The sequence below is a fragment of the Leptonychotes weddellii genome, chromosome 5 (assembly GCF_054177405.1).
Source record: "Leptonychotes weddellii isolate Sample4059 chromosome 5, ASM5417740v2, whole genome shotgun sequence".
In the NCBI taxonomy this organism is placed as follows: domain Eukaryota; kingdom Metazoa; phylum Chordata; class Mammalia; order Carnivora; family Phocidae; genus Leptonychotes; species Leptonychotes weddellii.
In genome coordinates, this window is record NC_138373.1 from 4,466,967 (window position 1) to 4,483,366 (window position 16,400).

At 44.2% G+C, this 16,400-nt stretch overlaps 1 long non-coding RNA gene across 1 annotated transcript in view; it reads left to right on the forward strand.

Moving 5' to 3' along the window:
• LOC145721487 (uncharacterized) overlaps nt 1-16,117 on the forward strand; it is a 41,563-nt gene extending 25,446 nt beyond the window's left edge. The window contains exons 2-3 of the long non-coding RNA XR_014145185.1: nt 14,366-14,448; nt 16,062-16,117. This is a non-coding gene — a long non-coding RNA (uncharacterized LOC145721487). The remainder of the gene's footprint in view (nt 1-14,365; nt 14,449-16,061) is intronic.
• Nucleotides 16,118-16,400: the final 283 nt, after the last annotated feature.

Here is a 16,400-nt window from a genome sequence, read left to right on the forward strand (position 1 = left end):
GTAATTGCATAGTTATATAATTATAGTTTACTGGTGTCGTCATTTTTCCAGTTCAAATGAACTAGAGAAACCTTATCTCCCTTTATATTGCTTAGCTATTTCTTCTACATACTACATCAGACAGTATTCTAATTTTTGTCTCAACCATAATTTAGAAAACTGGAGAAGGACAGTTAACTGTACTTACCCACATTTTTATTATTCCTGTTGTTCTTCCTTCTTTTCTATATTCCGAGATTCCTTCTTTCATCATCTCCTTTCTGTTTAGAGAACTTTAGCCATTCTTTTAGGGCAGGTCTGCTGGTGACAAATTCAGTTTTCCTTCACTTAGAATGTTTTCTCCTGGGACTCCTGGGTGGCTTATGCTATTTGGAGTTTGCTCACCTTCTTGAATTTGTAGGCTTTTGGGTTTTTTTGTTTTTTTGGCAAATTTGGGAAGTTTTCAGTCATTTAAAAAAAAAAAAACACTTTTTCCAGCATGTCCTCTTTGGCCTCATTTGTTTTGGGGGAATTCTTTGTTCTCTTCTCAACTGTTGAGTGCCCCCTTTCAACTGTGAAGCATCTTCTGCTCTTGGCTCATTAGAGTTCATGGAGAACTTTGTGGTCATGCGCATCCCTCTGGGATTTTCTTTGTTGACTCAGGTGCCCCACATTGGAAGTGGTGTTCTCTAAAACCCTATCATTACTCTTTCCAAAACACTTGAGAAGTAACAGATATAATCCCCCTCAAAGGAAGAGGGGGCATCCCATCCCACTTTCTTCACATGCAAAACAACTCTAGTTTTGTGTATGATGGGTTTTAAAATTTTTTTTGTTTTTTTTTTTTTTTCCTCCTAAAAGAAATTCACTCTTCTGTCCAAAGCTGATCAAAATAAAGATAAAGGGGGCGCCTGGGTGGCTCAGTTGGTTAAGCGACTGCCTTCGGCTCAGGTCGTGATCCTGGAGTCCCGGGACCAAGTCCCACGGTCGGGCTCCCTGCTCAGCAGGGAGTCTGCTTCTCCCTCTGACCCTCCTCCCTCTTGTGCTCTCTTTCATTCTCTCTCTCAAGCAAATAAATAAAATCTTAAAAAAATAAATAAATAAAGATAAAGGGGCACCTGGCTGGCTCAGTCAGAAGAGCATATGACTCTCATCTCGGAGTTGTGAGTTTGAGCCCCACGTTAGGTGTAGGTTACTTAAAATTTTTTTTAAAAAAACCAAGATGAGGGCGCCTGGGTGGCTCAGTTGGTTAAGCGACTGCCTTCGGCTCAGGTCATGATCCTGGAGTCCCGGGATCGAGTCCCGCATCGGGCTCCCTGCTCGGCAGGGAGTCTGCTTCTCCCTCTGACCCTCCTCCCTCTCATGCTCTCTGTCTCTCATTCTCTCTCTCAAATGAATAAATAAAATCTTAAAAAAAATTTAAAAAATAAAAAAAAAAACCAAGACGAAATGCTATTTTCTCTACACTAATAGTGTGGGCAGCTCTTGTCTGGAGCTCAGGAGGCACAAGCCTCACAGAGTGAAGGTGAGTAGTGGCTGCATTGGGACGGAATCAGTTTTTATTGTTAGTGGTAATTTGATGTGACTGTGGGAAGTCTTACCAACCTTATGCATACTTCAGGTTCCATAAGAAGGAAGCAGTAGATCTTTCAGGTACTGTGGAATTCCCAGAAGCTCCTCTCCATATCAGGTTTCCCTATTATTAGCATCATACATTAGTGTGTACATTTGTAACGATTGACGAGCCAGTATTGATACATGCTTATTACCTAAAGCCCATAGTTTACAGTAGGCTTCTGCTCTTCGTTCTGTGTAGTTCTCTGGGTTTTGCCAAACGCATAATGACATGTATCCACCATGACAGTATCATACACAATACATTTACCACCCTAAAAATCCCCTGTGCTCACCTATTCATCCCTTCCCTTGTCTCCCTAACCCCTAGCAGCCATCGATCCTTTTACTGGCTCCGTAGTTTTGCCTTTTCTAGAACATCATGTAGTTGGAATCACAGGCTATGCAGCCTTTTTAGACAAGCTTCTTTCACTTACTAACGTGGCATTCAGGTTCCGCCATGTCTTTTGGCTTGATAGTTCTTTTTAGTGCCAAATAACATTCTCTTGTCTGTTGTGCCACAATTTATCTCTTCACCTGCTGAAGGACATCTTGTTTGACTCTAGGTTTTGGCAACTATGACTAAAGCTGCTGTAAACCCATGTGTGCAGGTTTTTATGTGGGCATAAGTTTTCAGCTCATTTGGGTGAATAGTGATTGCGGGATTGTATTATAAGCCTATGTTTAGCTCTGCAGAACTGCCAAGCTGTCTTCACGTGATTTTTATTTGTGCCTCTTTGTGAAACTGCCCCCTCCACCTTCTACCCTGCCCTGAACCTTCTGGCTGGGGGTGGGGGGGGGATTGATGTTCAAATGTTTATTTTGCTCTATCGTTCAGTTATGCAGGAGAGAAAGTGTCATTGTTCATTATTTTTCATGATTGAGTAAAAATGTGTATATTTTAAGATCTGTAAATGCTTATTTGATTTGTTTTAAGATTCAGTATTTGCAAATTTCAAATAACATTCAAGAAGAGAATTCAATTTTGATCAGCTTTTTTACATGGTGATAAATAGTATCCTATTTATAGGCAAGGAAACCGAGGCACAGAGAGGTTAGGTAAGTTGCCTGTAGTGGTCACAGCTGGTAGGAGACCGGGACCAGCTTTGAGACAGGTAGTCGGGCTCCTAAGGACTGTATCAGGTCGCCTCTGTACTTAATACGTTGTGCTCATGATTTGAGTTCAGGACTGACATGTTTGTAGCCACCTTTTTAGCAGGGGTTCTCAAATTCCAGGGTTCAAGAGAATCGTTGGGGAAGTTTGTTAACATGCGGAGCCCTAGGCCTCATACCCAGAGGTTCTGATCCAATAGGCATGTGATCGGAACCCTATTTTAGACCCCTCCAGGTGTTGCTGACGGAGGAGGCCAGCAGACCACGTGTAAGGAACTGCGATAGAAGATGAGCCGGAGGCCGTGGATTCAGATAAAGATTCCAGAGAGCCGGCTGAGTCGTCGGCTCTTCTGTGTAGTTTTGCCGGATGGAGTCAGAGAATAAATTGTCCTTTACCTCTGCCATCCTTCCTTGGGGGTCACCAAACAGTGACAGCTCTGGGTTGGCATGTTCGTGGTTGGAGCGGGTTTATATATGGAGGCAGAGGTGATCTGGCAGGGAGGGCAGTACCATGTGAGTGCAAGACAGAGCAGTTAACGTAAAAACTTGCCGGGACTGCTCTAATCTCAGTGTATGGCTGATTTTATCTGTTATCTTTGTATTGTGCAAACATTCTTACCTGCCTCATTCAGTGATAGATATGCAGATCTAAGGTGGGAGGGGACTTTGGAAGAATAACAGCCACAGGATGTGAGGCAGACGTGGCCATGAGACCATCTGAGGCCTGTTTGTACCTCAGGCCAGATTGTCCTTAGGTCATCCTAGGTGGATGAGCATCGGTTCTGGGAGTGAGTGGCAGCTTCTTACGGTGTCATTTTCGTGTCTTTTGCAGGAAATGTATTCTTCCTTCTCTTTTTTTTTTTTTTTTAAAGATTTTATTTATTTGACAGAGAGAGACACAGCGAGAGAGGGAACACAAGCAGCAGGAGTGGGAGAGGGAGAAGCAGACTCCCTGCCGAGCGGGGAGCCCGATGTGGGGCTCGATCCCAGGACCCTGGGATCATGACCTGAGCTGAAGGCAGACGCTTAAGGACTGAGCCACCCAGGCGCCCCATTCCTTCTCTTTATTGAGGACTAAAAGAGACCACTTGGGGCGCCTGGGTGGCTGAGTTGGCTAAGTGTCCGATTCTTAGATTCTTGATTTTGGCTCAGGTCGTGATCTCAGGGTCCTGGGATCGAGCCCTGCATTAGGCTCCGTGCTCAGTGGGGAGTCTGCTTGAGATGTTCTCTCTCCCTCCCCCTCTGCTTTTCCCCCTACTCTCTTTCACACACACACTCTCTCTCTGAAATAAAATCTTTTAAAAAATTAAAAAAAAAAGATTACTTATCCGTAAGTAGACTTTCAGGGGCAGTAAATACACTGCTCAGATGTTAAGTGTGCACAGAAGTCAAGGTGTTTTACACATATACGTGTGTCCACGTCTGTGTAACTACCAGCTGGGTCAGGATCTAGAACGTTTGCAGTACCGCACAAGGCTCTTCTGTGCCCTTCCTCATTCAGGACCTTCCTCTGCTTTCCAGATTAGCCGTTCTTCCGATTTCTGTCACCACAGATTCATTTGTCTGTTCTTGGCCTGTTCTGGACACGTCTGATAAATGGAGTCCTACAGTGTGTAGTCCTTTGTGGCTGGCTGCTTTTACTCGGCGTAATGTTTTCAAGCATGGACCAGTGCTTCGTTCCTTTTTGTGGCTGAATAATACTCCATTGTGTCGATAGGCCACACTGTGTCGATCCATTCATCTCGAGACTGACATTCGGGTTGTTTCTACTTCGTGGCTGTGGTGCCCAAAGCTGCTGTGAACATCCACAGTTGGTTTGTGTGGACCTGTGTCCCGGTTCTCTTGGTAAATACCCAGGAGAGGGACTGTAGGGTTGTATGTGAACTTTGTGTTTTATTTTTTGAAGAGCTGCCAAAGTGGCTTCATGGCACTTTTTGAATGAATTTCTTCTCTGTATTATTTTCTCCTTTAGGTTTAAACACTTGGGATTTTTCTAATTTCTGGAGGTGAATGCTTAGCTTATTTTCAGCTTAACTTTTTTCTAAAATAAGCATCTTCAGTTGTGACTCCATGGTTTATTAACACACCGACACTGATATTTTCTTCATTATTCTCACCTCAGAGTTTTGTCACTTATTTTATATCTTCTTGGACCAATGCATTCTTTAGAATGGTGCTTCTCAATTTCCAAACAAATTTTTTTTCTAGTCACTGTTTGGTTACTCTTTCTAACGGAATTATTCTGTGGTCAGAGAATGTGCTCTTCATGATACCAGTTTTGTTTTTTTTTTTCAGTAAGAGTTCTGTGCAAGAAGCCTAAAGCACGCTGAGTATTTGGAGCAGGAAGGGAGGGCATAATCCAGAGAATTGGGTACTTGCCAAAGCCCTGGGCTCTGGCCTGGGTCTCCAGAATGCAGTCACCAAAGGAATGGCTCCCTGGTGACCCCTGGAACCACTGGTTCTGGGTATGTCCCCAGCTGCGATGAGCCCCCAGAGGCTGAATCAGGAAGCTGCTGAATTCTCAATTCCCAGGGAGCTGGAGCCTGAACACGAGAATGCTGTTCCAGAAAAATCCTCGGCATTCACATCCTTGCTGGCCAGCCAGGAATAAGGTGGGAGGAGGAGCTCCTGAGAATCTGGGTACAGCCTCATTCATCCTTAGCAAACTAAATGTAAGAGTCTGGGAGTGTAATTTTGAGTTTGCTAATAATCTCTGCTTCATAGTACGGTACCTGCTGAGGTTGTATCCACCGCACCAGCCCTAGGAGATTTACTGACCTTTTTTAATGCACTATGCTGTCACTTAGCACGAATGTGCCACATGCCCTCGAAAAGAGTGTGTTTCACCCAGCTGTCGGGTATGGGGATCTGATTGAATCTCTGTCTCCATCAGTTGTAAGATGCATCATTATTTTATGTGCCACTAAGAATAAAAAAGCTGCCAATTTAACCAGACTTCATGATTTCTTATCACTTAGAATTTTTCATTTATACTGATTGAAAGAGTGCTTTAAACCTATTTAAACATTTTTTATAAACTTTTCCATTGTGCATTCATATAAAAAGTAAAATATGACCAAAGTAAGTTGGTCAGGGTATTTCCAAAACTTCTTCACAGAGTCCCGCTCTTCAGAATCACTCAGTGGAGAGTATTTGTGTTTTTCTGTGCAGCGCTGTCCTCTGTACAGCTGAAGGCGTGGGTGACGCAGCGTCTCTCAGAAGAGCACTTCTTTGTTACCTTTGGGATTTTTCAAATTCTGTAAGTTTTTATGCTGTGACTTTGGTGATTTTACCAGAAGGTATCAGTAAAAAGTTTGAAGCAATAACCAAGCAATAACCCTTCATCAGATGGTTCTTAAATTGTGTGTGTGACAGAAACGTCGAGTTCAGTTATGCCTCTAACAATAATAATCATATTCACAGATAAGGCAGTGGCCTGTATACGTCACGGTTGATTTCAGAGATGTTAAAATGTGAAAAAGAATGTGCATCTTAAAATTGTTGAAATACATTATGTCCATTAGTGCAAGCTTGTGAACTGTGTTTGTCAAATCTGTATCTTTCCTTTTTTTTACTTTTGGGAAAAATGCTATTTTTACATATATGTTTCTGCTTTATGTATTTTGAGCCTATTTTGTTCGTGGCATACAAATTCAGTCTTGTTAGTCATGTAATTGAATGTTTCTACTTTATGTATTTTGAGCCTATTTTAGTGGCATACAAATTCAGTCTTGTTAGTCATGTAATTAAATGAACAGTATGTCATTATCTAGTGACTGTCTTTGATTTCCTATGTTACTGTCATGGGAGCAACTTAACTTTGGTAAGGGTTTGTCTGGCAAAGCACTCTGCCCTCTCACCTTCAGTCGTTAGGTATTCTTTTGTTTTGCATGGGCCTCTTGTAGAGAACATTTAGTTGGAATTTTTTGAGTCCGTGTTTTTAAACTTGGTCCTTTTTTCATTTATGTATATTGTGAATTTATGTATATTGTAAATTTCATTTATGTATACTGTAAATCATTTATTGCTGTGTAACATAACAAAGTATTCCAAAGTAAACGGCTTAAAATGACACTGGTTTATTTTGTGCCACCATTCTGTGAGTTGGCCGGCAGTTGATGGACATCTCTAGTCTGGGTCCATGCATGTGGTGGCATTTCAGCTGGGAGCCGACAGCCTTCGTTTCTGTTCTTTGTATGATTCTCGTCACTTCAGTAGTAGCTAGGAACTCGTGCTAACTTAACCTGTTCTTTTAGTGTTACGAGGTAGGTATTATTTCTATGTGGGTTAAACCACAATTTGTACAGAATTCTTATTTAATGAGTCAGCAGGACCAGTTGCCAAGCCCTTGCTCTGCCAGTGTTCCGTGTGCCCCGTGGAACTGATCTATCTCTGAGCAGACCAAAACTCTAAAAACCAAAACCAAAACAACAAAAAACCCAAATTATAACAAAAAAGTTAGTATTGATTAGTAATCAAGGTAAAATTTAAGGGTAAGTGATATCACTTTCAAATTAGGACTGGGTAGCCAAAAATGTGGGGTTGTGAGTTAGCTGCATGTGATTATTTGAATTCTATTTTATCGACTATTACCAAACTTTTGTGCAGTGGGCAATTTGTTAGATATCACATTTGACATATTGTGACTAAAACATAGGGTTTCTGGCTGTGGTTCATACTTGGGGACCATTGTCCTCTGGAAGAAGTTGGAGAGCCACTGATTGACTTTATGGAAGATGGTCTGTGTGTGTCAAGTTTGCAAGAGAGTCCTTAGATATTTATAGCAGTAAACCAAGTTGCAGTTTCTTAGTAGATTGGAATCTGTTAGATAACTGGATTATTAATATGATTTGAAAATTAGAAAATACTTAATTTTGGAATACCATCTGCTTATATTTTAATGTGTGATAATCTTCCATTTTTCATTGATTCCGGTTTGTAAATTTTCCACATTTTAACATCTCTGAAATGGAGGATTCATCTTACAGTTGATGGGATCTTAGATGTTATTAAATATGGTAAATAAAGTAATGATTCTGAATTTCTTGATGTAACACTGCGTACTCTTATTTCAGTGGGTTATTTTCGTAGTTTTTAAATAGTGGTGATTTTAAGATAGTATATAGCTTTAATTCATCAGTCTACCATCAAATGATAGTATGCCACTTTACATCTATGATGAGAACCTTAAATCACTATACTTTGATTTCTCCCCTCCCAGGCTTTGTGCTGTTTTACTCTTACAGATGTTATTAACCTAACACATTTGTCATTATTTTTGCTTTTAACAGTAACAGTAAATCTTTTAAAGAGACTCACATCATGAGGGAACAATATTTACTCACATAGTTACCATTAATAGTACTCTGTATTCTTTTATGGAGATTCAGATTTTCATCTGCTATAGTTTTTTTTTTTTTCCCCTGCCTGAAGGACTTTCGCATTTCTTATGGCACAGATCACATAGTGATGAATTCTTTGAAGTTTGTATGTCTGAAAATGTCTTTGTTTCCCTTCTTTTTTTTTAATAGTGAGGGAGGCAAGAGGGGCGGAGGGAGAGGGAGATAATTTTTTTTAAAAAAATTTATTTATTTTGGGGCGCCTGGGTGGCTCAGTCGTTAAGCATCTGCCTTCGGCTCAGGTCATGATCCCAGGGTCCTGGGATCGAGCCCCGCATCAGGCTCCCTGCTCAGCGGGGAGCCTGCTTCTCCCTCTCCCACTCCCCCTGCTTGTTTTCCCTCTCTTGATGTGTCTCTGTCAAATAAATAAAATCTTTTGAAAAAATAATTTATTTTTAGAGAGAGAGCGTGATTGGGGGAAGGGGGCAGAGGGAGAGAGAGAATCTCAAGCAGACTCCCCACACTGAGCGCAGAGCCTGACATGGGACTCAATCCCAGGATCCTGAGATCATGACCCAAGCTGAAATCAAGAGCCGACTGCCTAACTGGCCCACCCAGGTGCCCTGGAGAGAGAGAATCGTAAGCAGGCTCCACACCCAGTGCAGAGTCCAACTCTGGGCTTGATCTCACAACCATGAGATCATGACCTGAGCTGAAATCAAGAGCTGGACACTTAACTGACTGAGCCACCCAGGCACCCCTCCCCTTCGTTTTTGGAAGATATTTTGCAGGGTATAGAACTGGGTCTAGGTTCTTTGCATAGCCATTTTAGGCAGGATGTAAGTCTAGTCCCTGTTACTCCAACTGGGCTGGAAGCAGAAGATCTCACTTATGTACTTGAATTAAATTCATACAGTCCTGAACCCAAAACATAGACCTCACCACCCGTGGTTTTGCTGATCTCCATCTGTGTAGGCGAGAGCTTGAGTGAGGTCAGAACCTAGCCTGAATCCCCTGAATTTGCTCCTGATGCTCCCGAGGAAATGTCACTGGGTCATTTTTGTACTAAAATGGGGAATTTTTGACTTCTTTCCCCATTGCCTTTCCTTCGTGAAAATACATTTGTTGAAACCAGACCTGCTCCTTTGTGGCTAAAGTAGACTCATTCTGCTTTAGAACTTGCAGTGATAATCCAGCAATTGCGCTCATCCTGCCTCCCTGTCATTCTGTGGGTGAAGAACTGAGTCCCGGGTGATGAAGGGCCTTGCTCAAGCCTGTCTCTGGAAAGTCGGGATTCCATTTGGAAGCTCACAATAGGGGCATTCAACTGTGAAGTGATTTCACTGAATCTTACCAGTAATTTCCAATTAATTTTTTTTTTTTTAAGATTTTACTTATTTGTCAGAGAGCGAGAGAGCACAAGCAGGGGGAGCGGCAGAGGGAGAGGGAGAAGCAGACTTCCCGCTGAGCAAGGAGCCCGATGTAGGACTCGATCCCAGGACCCTGGGATCATGACCTGAGCCGAAGGCAGACGTTTAACCACCTGAGCCACCCAGGCGTCCCTAATTTGTTTTTTGTTTTTTGTTTTTTTTTTTTAGGAGACAGGCTTTACTGAGGTTGGAAGGAAAAAGGTTTTATCATATGTCCTTTTATGTGTGCAGTGTGTGTGTAACCATATCCATGTATTAGGTTTTCAATTAAGTAGGACCAGCTTTCTGAGGAGGGGGGAGAAAAAAATCAACCGTGAGACTTTTCTGTTTCATCCTACCTAACAGTGTCAACGGGACAAAATGATGGTGATGTCAGGCAGCGGACCCAAACTCTATACTGCCTTCCCTGGGTGCGTTGCTGCGAGAAAAGGTCTTGATAATTAAGGATGCCTGCTCTGCACACCGCTTATCCCATTCTTAGTGTGGTGCGTGCACGTGTGAAAGCACCTGCAGGTCAGCAGATTATGTGACTGCAGAGTTATTTCGGATGCAGAGGGATGCTGCTAGAACTTCCCCCAGCAGCTGGAGCCACAGCTGAATGTTGGTTTTCACTGCACATCCTGGGTGTCAAGAGAAGGAATAGGATAGTGAGATATTTAAGTCACAGAACCTGGGCAGAGATCGGTCTAGTATTTTGTCACATATTTCTGTTCCTCTTATTTATTTATTCTTTGTAGTACACCAGGGAGCATCCCACGATTTCCTATTAATACTTCAGCCAAATGCCCTAGTAGGTATGACCGTAAGAGATACTACTGGCCAGTGAATACTAGAAACTTTTCTTTTTTACTCTCTACTCTGACAGATTTCAAACCCTTAGAATATGAAATAGATGATGACTACCCCTGTGTCCATCAAATAGGCTTAACGATTGTTCTCGTTTACTCAATTCTTTTTTTTTTTTTTTTTTTGGCAGAAGTATAGACATAGTATCATTTCAGCCCTTAAGTGCGACAGTGTGAGGCTATAAGAATAAGAACCTTATTCTAGGGCGCCTGGGTGGCTCAGTTGGTTAAGCGACTGCCTTCGGCTCAGGTCATGATCCTGGAGTCCCGGGATCGGGTCCGCATCAGGCTCCCTGCTTGGCAGGGAGTCTGCTTCTCCCTCTGACCCTCCTTCCTCTCATGCTCTCTGTCTCTCATTCTCTCTCTCTCAAATAAATAAATAAAATCTAAAAAAAAAAAAAAAAAGAACCTTATTCTACACCTTATCCCACCTTACGAAATGTTTTTTTCTTTTAGACCGGCAAAATCTGGTCGGAAGCACTGGTAAAGTAAATGGTCAGTACTTGATTTGTTCAACTCCTTGGGGCCTTAATGGGACAGGAAAAGATAGATGCGCATCAGTGAAGGAGAGTTTAAAGGGTATGGGTAGAAGCTTGAGGATCTAGCAGCAGGTCAGCCTGGTGTGGGGATGCATTCCCCGGCCGTCACTCCGTGCTCGCAGCCAGCCTTCCTCATCTGCTGGGTCGGAGGGAGGGGCCGGAGGTGGACCCTGAAAAGAAACGAAAATGTCTGTTGAGGATGGCATGACAGCCCTCACCTTGAAGAGTCTCGTTTTCCTCTCTCGACCTGGACAGCTCAGCAGAAGAAAACTGAAAATAAGAAATCTCTGCGGCTTATTTAGGGAGGGGGATCTGGCCAGCTTTTTTCCTTCTTTGCCCTTGGCTGTTGGTTTTAATGACTAAATCGCATTGAATTTTCTGAGCTGAAATACACTAGGTGTCGTCCTGTATGAAAAAAGATCTTTCTCTGCCTTATCTAAATTCTCAGAGTTGTAACTACTTTGTGGAAGAACGTAGTCTGGACGTACACTCAAGGGCCAGGAGCTCTGCCTGGCTTTTAAAAAATGTTTTCATTAAAGATTTAAAAATTAAATCTTTGATAGCAAGATGAGTATTTGTTCACGAAAGAGCATTCCTTTGGAGCATACTGCTCCTTTCGAAGTATCCTGTGTTTCCCCTTTCTTTCCTCCTAAGAAGTAAATATTATTGTGAATTCCCTATTTATCATTCCAGTGATTGTCTTTATTGTTACTATGTATATATTTGTATACCCAAACAACATATTGTTTAATTTTTTTTTTGAAATTGATAGAAAGCGTTCCTCTCCCATATTATTTTCCTGAGATGATCCATTTGTTTGTGTTTGTATGTGATTTATTTTTACTGTGGTTCGGGAGTCTCTTGCCTAAATGTACAACATATCTTCCCATCCTTCTCTCCTTTTTCTTCTACAAAGTGTGCTTCTTTGACATTATCATATCTTCTGTTGACACTATCGTATCTTCTGTTGCAGCGCTCAAGAATTTAGTATATATACACCTAGGAGTAAAATCACTGGTCCATTGCTTAGGCACATCTTCCATAGGAACCAAATGGTTTTCCAAAGTGGACATGCTGGTTTCCACTCAGAGCAGACTTGTTTTCTCTCTTTCTCTTTCTCTCTCTCTCCCCCTTACTCCATCACCCTCCCCCCGCCGTTGGGTGATTGTGACATGCATGTATTCAGGTTTTTACATTTCTCAGGTATGTATGCATCAGTCAGTGGTTCCGCAGGGCTGTGGTGGGGGAGATGAGCATGTCCCTGGCTTCCCACATGTCTTGCTCCCCAAGGTGTAACCACTTTGACCTCTTTGTGTCTGTTCTGGTATCTGTTTTGCATGTTAGAGGCTTATCTCAGGAGAGTGCAAGGCTAGAGGTTACTGGGAACTCTGAGTGTGTCAGGAGGCCTCGTTGACCGGTTTCTCTGTGGGGTGATCTAGGTGTGCTGGTTGCTGGTGGACAGCCCCCCACCCCCCAATCAGTCTCTTTGCATCTAAAGCTGGTCTGATTCTGCAGAGAAGATCCTCCTACCTCTAGTCCAGGATGGTGCTGGTGGGTAAAGGGTGGTTGCCAGTTGTCTGGGAGCCCCATGGGGAGAAGATGGGTGGTGGTGGTGACGGGGTGTCAGCCCGGAGCACATCCCTGGTCTTTGGTGTGGTGCGCTCTTATGTGTGGGGTGACCCCTGGGCCCCCTGACTCTGTCTAGAGTCTTCTGTGGAGCTGGAGGAGATGAAGGGGTCCCATAGCTCTCACACAGCCTCATCCAGTCCTCTCATGAGCTCACTCCTCTTCTCAGCCCGCCCCCAGACTGACCTGACCAGTTCCCAAGCCCTTGGACGCCCGAGGAGTCAGGTTATGCCTTGGTCTGCCCCACCCCCCCGCCCCCACCCTGTTGGCATAAGATTCTTCTTGCTCACCTTAGTTAAGCGAGTCACTGCTGGTCCAGTCGGTCTTCTAGCTTCAAAACATGTTGTTCTCCCCCCCCCGCCCATTATCTTTGTCCTCATGGGTTTTTGAGTTTTAAGAAATCTCCTTACTATAGTTTCAGTGAGCTTTACCACCATGTTAGTAGAGGTCTCTCCCTGAGATTTGAATTTGCATTTCCCCGATGATTAAGAGAGTTGATGTCTTTTCACATGTCCATTGATAGATTGCTTTTCAATTTTGTGTCTGTTCAAGTCTTTTGCCCATTTACTAACCTTGGTTTTAAATTCTTTCCCCCTTCTTTGTAAGAGTTCTGTATTCTGGATACCAACCCTTGGATGGTGTTTGGCTTAGCTCTTTACTTCATGGTGTGGAATTTTGGTGACCAAAGGGTCTTAATTTTAATGGTGAATTTATTGATATTTTTGTTTGTGATTTACATTTTTTCCTATCTTGTTTAAGAAATCCTTTCCTACTCTGAAGTTGTAAACAAGTTCTCCCCTATTCTAAAAATTGTGGTTTTGCCTTTGTATTTAAGCCTTTGTTCCACTTGAAGTTGGTTGAAAATACGTATGATAAACAGGGATTCGGCCTCAATTTGTGCTCAAGGATAACCGATGTATCACACAGCACGTGTCACTTACCGACGCGTCCACCCTGTCTTTTTGAGCTGTGGTGTCAGCTCTGTTATAAAGCAAGCTTCTGTCTGTCTGGGGGGACTTTCCTGGCTAGTCTTCTGGTGCGTCCATCAGTGTGTCTACCCCTGCACCATGACTGTATTCTCCTCATTTCTAGAATCTCTGCGTGCTCTCTTGCTTTTTGATCAGATTCTCCATCTTTTGTTTCTTTAAAGAAATTAATGAAGTAGGAATTAAATGCACAATTGAGGAGTATTAAAAATCAAATCATCTTCTTCGAAAAGCTTGATGAAATACCAGTTGCAGCACAATTAATCAAAGAAAAGAGTACAGACGTGGTAGGAATGGGGGAGGTTAGTCATTATAAGAGGATGTTATTAACAACTCTCTGTCAATAATAATAATACAGATGTTCAGTTACCCATGTGCTGGCTACCCTCCCCCCACTGCACTGACACTTCCCTGAGTCGTTCTGGCATGTGTTTCCTGCCATCCAGCCTTCTCCGGAGGAACCACCGTCCAGAACTTTAGTGCGCTTATGTTCTGTACGTACATGCACGTCTCACCTCCAAAGCGTGTGCTTGATTTTCAGCCTTCACAAACGGCCATATAGTCTCCAGTCTGCTTTACCTTTTCTGTTCTAAGCGGCTCACCTGTATTGATAGACTGAGTTCAGCCATGTTTTATTGCTGCGTGGGATTCTGTTTTATAACTATACCACCATGTATTCATTATTAGAGGATATTTGGGTGGTTTTCCTATTACAAACAAGGCTGCTATGAATATCTTACACGGGGTCTACGTGCTAGGTTCTTTTGGGGCTAGATGCCTACCTACAGACCCGCCGACGTGTTGATGTGCCGTCTTCAACCTCGCTAGATGTTGCCAACGTGGGCTCCAGACTGGTAGGAGTTTAATTGTTTGATTTTTTTTTTTTTCTTCCAGTGCCCGAAGACCTCTCATTAGAAGAGAGAGAAGAACTTTTAGACATTCGTCGAAGAAAAAAGGAACTTATTGATGACATTGAGGTAAAAAAACCCAAAAACTCCCCTTAGTTTTTGCTTTTAGGTAAAATAATCACTAGTTTTTGCTTTTAGGTAAAATAATTACTAAAATAATTCATGAAAAGGTAAAAACTGGGCATCTCGTGTGTCTGTATCCTAACACATGAAGGGAGTGAAAGGGTTACCGTAGTTGGTAAAGCAGATTGTGCTCAGCTCACCAGGCCGTGCGGCCACGGAGCTGGAGTCCACAGTGAGGGCACTTGTCGACAACGGCAGCAGTCCCCAAATGGGTGGCTCTCAAGTGGAAGAAGGCCCTAATCGTTTGCCAAAATCCCTAGCACCCAGAACCCGCCATCCCATTTCTGGCGTGCGGACCCCCGAGCGCCGACTCGCCGGTGGGAGCAGAATGGCAGAACACGGGCAAACGCCGTACTTATCACGGCTGTGTCCTCGGGCCCGGCGCGCCGGGGGCCCCCCAGGAGAAGCAGAGGCGCCAAACCACAACCTCAGGGTCAGCCCGTGGTGGAAATTATTCGGGAGACCAGCGCTGCTTGCAGTTGGGGCTTCTGTGGGAAAGTTAGTCAGCTGTGTGGCTCTTCTTTGAGAAGCTCCCGAATCTTTGTCACGTCAGAATGAATGTGGTCTCATTGGCCACTTGCTGCAAGACCAGCCTTGTCCAGACAGCACCTCCTTCCTAGGAGCCCGCATTTGAGGTCTGAACTTCCCTGGTGAACAAAACAATAGTGTCTTAATAAAAGTGTCTTTGTATTTGAAAGGTAATTTGTGGAACGTTTTCTTGTAAGGTTACCCTTCATTCGTGTAAAAATCACTGTTTCCCAGAATGGGTGCTTTGGTTGAAGAATAAGAATGTATTTTAAGGTTCGTGGTCCTGTTTGGACATTAGCAATAATGGTGCCTGTGGAGGCTCAGGTAGCTAGTGACCTCACCTTTGAGTTGAGAGCACTGAGGCCCCGAGAGGGTAAGAGCATTGCTGAGGGTCCCACAGCCAGGAAGCGGTGGAGCCGTGCGGGGGCGCAGGGGAGCCTGTCCCGTCTGGTGTTCTCGGAGTATCCGAGCCCCAGGTGCGTTCTGCCGGCGCCTCCTGGGCTCTGTCCATGCCGCTCTGTCTCGCGCACAGACTGGTGGTTCGGGCCCCGATACGGGCCTCACACCTTTGCCCTGGTCTTCCCAAGAGGAAAGGAAGACCGTGGCCGTGAAGAAGGCAGGGAGGGTGGCCGGAGGCTGGGGAGGAGGAGCTGAACAGCCGCAGTGAGTGAGCGAAGGCCTCACTGCTTCCCTTTGTTGTTGTGTTTTACACACACACACACACACACACACACACACACACACACACACACACTCTCTCTCTCTCTCTCTCTCTCTCTCTCTCTCTCTCTCTCTCGAATCTGCCCGGTTGGGCCCTCCGAGCTTGTTCTGGCAACAGGTGGGCAGATGATGATTGTGCTTTCTCCTGAGTTGGGGCCGCTTGGACTGGGTGGAAAGTACTGATTTTTCCGCCCCCAGGACGTCCACGTGAGGCCTCAGGGAAGCTTGTGTCTGGGAGGCTAAAATATCTCGAGTCTAGGAGGGGACGGGAAAGAGCCCCACCCCCAAATGTCTGTCTGCTTTTTTGGCAGAGGCTGAAATATGAAATCGCTGAAGTGATGACTGAGATTGACAATCTGACTTCAGTGGAGGAGAGGTAAACTGTTGGGGCCACACGGCTGAGTCACTAACCTCTTCTCTCCCTGCCTCAGCTGCCGTGTGAGCACAGCGGGGCCGGACGGCTGGGATCGCAAAGTGGGGTGGCCTTTGTGAGGCTGTTGGGTCCTCTGCTCCCCACCCCTCACCCCTTCCTGCTCTCTGTGGAGGAGTCAGGGCTGCTCTGGGGGCTGCGGCTCTCCCCTCCCTTCCCTGGAAGCACAGCTCCTCCAAATTAACCTCCGCAGAAGTAGCCTCTCTGTACAGCAGGAAAC